Genomic DNA, 6,000 nt, shown 5'->3' on the forward strand with positions numbered 1-6,000 from the left:
CCAAATTAAGAAAAATCACCATTTGATCCTATTAAATTATCTGACAAAACACTTCATACTCTGCCCAGATTTTTTAACAAGATGTTTGTTTAGCTATTTACAAGATGGTTTCTCCCATTAATTAAATTTAAGCATTATTATAAGCATGAAATCAGAGTTGATTTCCTGCCATACCTCCATATTAGCTTATAGTACAAGTAGAAATTTCATACTTAGAAAAATTATCAGATTTTAATGATCTCCAATATATAATGGGGGTTGTTAGGGTTTTCCTTAATGTAGTACATATTTCTGTATCACAGAAATAAAGACTGCATTTGTTTTTTCTATAAAACTGATTGTACAAAAAAATTTTTTATTTATTTTATTTGTATCCTGTCTTTATTATTTTTACAAATAACCCAAGGTGGCCAACATATCCAACGCACCTTCTTTTCCCCACAACACTGCTGTGAGGTGGAATTGGGCTGAGAGAAAGTGATTGGTCCAAGGTTACTCAACTGGATATCATGCTTAAGGCAGAACTAGTACTCACAGTCTCCTGCCTCCTAGCCTGGACCTTAATCACTAGACCAAACTCCTTCTAAACCTAATGCTAATATTATGCTTACTTTTATTTTCTTACCTTATTAATACCACCTATTTTATTCTACTGTCTTCCTATTACTATCCTACAGTATGGTTTTAGAACTGTTTTAAATTTATGTTTGTTCTGTGGCGATGTTTTACTATGTATGTTTTCTTATACAGCATTAACTATTTTCTAGCTTTCTTTGTTCCCTCAGATTTTCAACTCCCATAGCCAGTCTCAGCCCTTTTCACTTCTCCGTAAGCTTGTGAATTGGCTTTGAATTTAATGCGTGCCTTCACTGGAAAAGTCAGGATACATTCAGAGATGTATATGCTGTGAAAATAGCTAATGTTGAAGTAAATATCATAGTCAATAGGCAACGATTTATGGCATTTTGTGTTATGTTATTAACTGTTTTATGATAATTTTATGTCATAAAATATTTTATAAAATTTGTTAAATTTCAATTCCATGGGAATCATAGGTCCCAGATTTTGGACATATACTTTTAAGTTAGTCCATTTTAGACGTATACTGTAAATTAGCCCATTTGAGATATCTTGATTCCAAAATTGCTGCCGTATGATGCATGGTCTCACTAGTTAGAAGTTATGGGAATAAGAGTGTTGATAATATAGGTACAGTAGTCCTTGATTTACAACCTCAGTTGAGCCCAAAATTTCTGTGGCTGAGCAAAACATTTGTTAAATGAATTTTGCTCCATTTTCACAACTTTTCTAGCCACAGTTATTAGGTGAATAACTGCAGTTATTAACTTAGTAACATGATAGTTAAATGAATCTGGCTTCTCATTTGACTTTGCTTGTCAGAAGGTCACAAAACATGGTCACATGATCCTGGGACACTGCAACCGTCATAAATATGAGTCAGTTGCCAAGCATCTGAATTTTGATCATGTGACCATGGGGTAGCTGCAACTGTCACAAGTGTGAAAAATAGTCATCAGTCATTTTTTCAGAGCTGTTGTAACTTTGAATGGTCACTAAACAAACTGTTGTAAATTGAGGACTTACAACAGATAAATCTTGCACACCATCAAATTCTCAATGACTCTGGGCAGTTCACAACAATCAAAAAAATTAAAATAAAATTAAAATAGATAATGCTAAACCTTCTCTGGTTTGTATAGTGTGTGTTTGGGTTTGGGGATTGGAGAACTTTAATTAAGGCAAACTGGTAAACCACCATATTCAAATACATTCAAGTAAAAAAGTTTAGAAATAAAATTATCATATGAGTTGTTTGCAGTTCTTTAAGTGCAAACATCCAGGCCAGACACTTTCTACCTTTGAGTTGAGCTATTAACTTTATTTTTAAGTTTTTCCTTCTGGGGATGCTAGGTCGGGGGAATTGCTCAGCTGAATTCTGAACTGAGTGATGATGCTTTGGACTAAATCTATGGTTGTGTAAAGCAAACAGAGTTCAACCTTTGCTTCTGTGTCAGTAAAGAGGCATGCTCGGAAGCGGTAGACTCCACTGTCAGGAGCTTTGAGGGAGACCTAAAGAATGAAACTGGGTCTGAATCTGAAAGTATTAAGAACTTGGCTGCTCACTGGTAATTAAATTAAAATAAGTGGTACATGTCCTGCACTAATCTGCAATAGAGCAGCAGCTTCCTATTTCCTTTCCAAGGTACTGGGTGGCTCCCCGTGTCACAGGCCAAACAGGAAACTTCTCCAGCTACAGCATATTCAGTTGAACTGCTCCATATATCCACAGGCCATCCAATTTCCTGGACACTAACTTCTGCACCGAATCTCTAAAATAAAGCATATTTTTATTTTGCTTGTTCCTCAGTGAATGCTGTCACAAAATCCTTGTAGTCCAACAGTTTTAATAGTTTTTTAATAGCTTTCTGGGAGGAGAGGTCACTGCTTTCTGTTTGTTTCTCAGCTTTCATTCTAGCATTGAGCAAGCAAGCGTTAGCGACTAAGAAGGAGGAAAGTCGGGTGGGGGAGTTGGGAATTGCACTTACGACTATTAATGTCCTGAAACTGAAATTTATATGCTTTCAAAAATTCCCACAGATAAGGCATGTGTTTACACAGAAGAAAAGCTTGCTTTCTGGTGTGTCCAGAACCTTCCATTCATTTTGAAACATATCACTTCTAATGTCCGTCACATTGATATCAGTAAGACTTACTCCCAAGTAAATTATTTACAGTGCAGCTTTCTTTTATTTTCTTGAGGCAGGTATATCTTGAAATATATTTTATCAATCTGTGAAATAAGCTGACAACCATCATAGAAGAACCCCAATTATTTTTTCATTAATTTGGATTAATTTAAATTAATTGCTTTTCTGTTAATGTTTTGGGAGCAAGGATACAGAAAATGCAACAAATATATGCTGCATGTTACTGTATTATACAATGCTAATAGTAAAAAAATGTTACCAGAACATGGGTAAGTGTAAACAATTTAGAACTATATGGTAAATAATGTTTTTTCTCTAATCAAAGAGATAAATTTATCCATTTCAGCAAAATCTGTCAATTTTACCAAACATTCCTCCACAGTGAGTAGTATTGAATCTTTCCATCTCTGTGCATACAGCAATCTTGGTGCTGTAGTCATGTACTGACACAATCTTCCATGTTTTTTCCTAACTGTTTAGGTATTAATCCTAAAGTTCTGGCTTCAGTTGAATATCTATATACTAATAAAACTCCCATTATCATTACTGGGTGAAATGATGCACCTCAGAGCAACATTTTTTGAATCTAGGTAACTCAAATGGGTTAATGTACCAAATGCATCCAAAATCTGGGACTCATGACCCAGGAAGGAATGAAATTTGGAAAAGTTGGGGCTGCTTCAGGCTGCTGCTATGGCTAGGCTGGTGTCACAGTCACATGAAGGTCATTTTAAACATTCCATGACAGTTTCCCTGCCAGTTTTGCAATCCTTTGTTCTCTCCCCCATCTAGCAGCAAGGAAAGGAAGTGACTCATCATGTGGCATTTAAAGAAGCAACAACTTTAAGTTGCATGAAGAAAGGCATTTATTTGTTTGTTTGTTTGTTTGTTTGTTTATTTATTTATTTATTTATTTATTTATTTAGTTAGTTAGTTAGTTAGTTAGTTAGTTAGTTAGTTAGTTAGTATATTGCCCATTTCACTATCCAGAGGGACTCTGGGAAGCTTTATTGCTTTATGTGTCGCTTCTGTGGCCCATAGAGATGCACATACAGTATATCTATATCCCATTTTTTGTTCAGGGACTCAGGGCATATACATAGTGCTCCATTCTCCTATATTTCTTCTCAACAGCCCTGTGAAGTAGGTTGGACTGAAAGTGAGCTGCTGTAGTTGCAGATGGAGTAGAAACTGAATCTCTCTGGTGTCAATCAAATTAGTCACTAAGGCTTAGTCCTTCCCTATCCTGTTTCATTTTTCAGCAGCTTCCTGCTCTGAATCTGAGTGTAGACTGGCCCCTGGTTCAGCTGCTGGAGATAGGTAGATGGTCCTGTCCTAGCCTTCAGGAGGTCATGGGGTCATATTTTAAAACTGTCACTGACAGCTTCATAAAACTCAGTGGAGAAGGCAGCAGGGATTTTAAACTGTTCTGTGCTGAGAACAGAAACTTACAAAATTGTGGCAAAAAAATAAATAAAAAAATATTGCTAACATAATTATGCTATGTGGAAAGAAAGACATGAAATGTTGTCTGTATATAGCAAGGAGGAGGAGAGATGAAGAAAGGAAGGAGGATGGGATTTAGGGTTAGGAGTTAAAGTTTAAATATAGTGATTAAGAATTTCAGAATAACAGAGTTGGAAGGGACCTTGGAGGTCTTCTACCAACCCTCTGCTCAAGCAGGAAATCCTATACCAGGGGTAGGCAACCTTGGCTCTTTTATGACTCGTGGACTTCAACTCCCAGAATTCCTGAGCCAGCTTGGCTGGCTCAGGAATTCTGGGAGTTGAAGTCCACGAGTCATAAAAGAGCCAAGGTTGCCTACCCCTGTCCTATACCATTCCATAAAAATGGCTGTCCAATCTCTTCTTAAAAACTTCCAGTAATGGAACATCCACAACTTCTGGAAGCCAGACATTATTTGGTAATTAATTGCTCTCACTGACAGGAAATTTCTTAATTTTAGATTGAAACTCTCTTTGTTAAGCTTCTATCTGTTATTTATTGTCTTGCCCTATTACAGCCCCTCAAATATTGGAAAACTGCTATCATGTCACCCCCTAGTCCTTCTCTTTGTTAATCTAGACCATGGGTGTCAAGTCAAACCCACCACACCATGTGACATATTGCAACGTATTGTGACTTTTTTTTTGCATTGCCGGAGCTGGGATGGGTGCGGCCTCCACATGATGCAACCGGCCTGCGGGCCAGCAGTTTGGCACCCCTGGTCTAGACATTCCCAGTCCCCTAATCATCTTTGTTGGTCTTCTCTGCATTCTTTCTAGAGTAATTCATACAGCAAGTGACTTGTAGGTAGTCCTTAATTAATGATTAGTTGTTTAGCAGCTATTCAAGATTATGACAGACCCCCTCCCCAAAAGTACTTATGACTTGATTTTAAATTATATTTTCCAATCTATGGCTCAAGACTGAAATTATTCTCAGCTATTCTTTCCATGTTGACTAAAATTAAAAGGAAATGCCTAGATATTTGAATACTTATGTAGTGGGGCAAGAGTGCAGCTCCAATTGTGCAGATTACATGATAGCGATGATTGGTGCGATCATCTGGGCAGCACAGGGAGTCCCAGGGATCCAGCTGATCAATGCAACCAGCTGGATGGCGCAGAGAGTCCCAGGGCTCTAGCTGAGTGGTGCAGGCATTCTGGGGCTCCCAATCACCACATATAGCACTGCATGGATGTCAAGGGGCCTGAAAAGTGTTGGAAAGTGCTCAGCTGATTGACACAGCGGGCCAGTCAGCTGGACAGTGGGCCCAATTGCCATGGCAGCACTCAGGCAATGGATTGATGATGGATTGGCTAGGTGACTCAGTTGTGGGCATCCTGGGGCTTGATTGGAGACCTGGGATAAGCGGCAGCTGGCTGGGGATATCCTGGGATATGGCACCAAGTGACTGGGGTGCTCAGGATGGTTGCAAGGCAGAGACCCGCCAGAAATTAGAGGGAAAGGGGTGCCCAGTGAGCGGTGCATGACATGGATTTTGTAATTTGTTAGCTAATACAGTTATTTTGTGTTTTAATTTAATTTATTTTCTCTTTTTCAAAATGATGTTCAGGTTTATTAGCTTTTAACATTCCTAAACTGATAAACAGGCTGGAGACTAGCACCAGATAAAAAAAGTTTGCTAGTACAAATTGAGGTCTGGTTTATCTCTTTTGTGAACTCCAAACAACCTTTTTCCTTATAATTTACACCTTTTCTGAAGTCATACAGACTTCATTTTCATGAACATGTGTGATATTATGGG

This window comes from Vipera berus (genome assembly GCF_964194415.1).
Source record: "Vipera berus genome assembly, chromosome: 3".
In the NCBI taxonomy this organism is placed as follows: Eukaryota; Metazoa; Chordata; class Lepidosauria; order Squamata; family Viperidae; genus Vipera; species Vipera berus.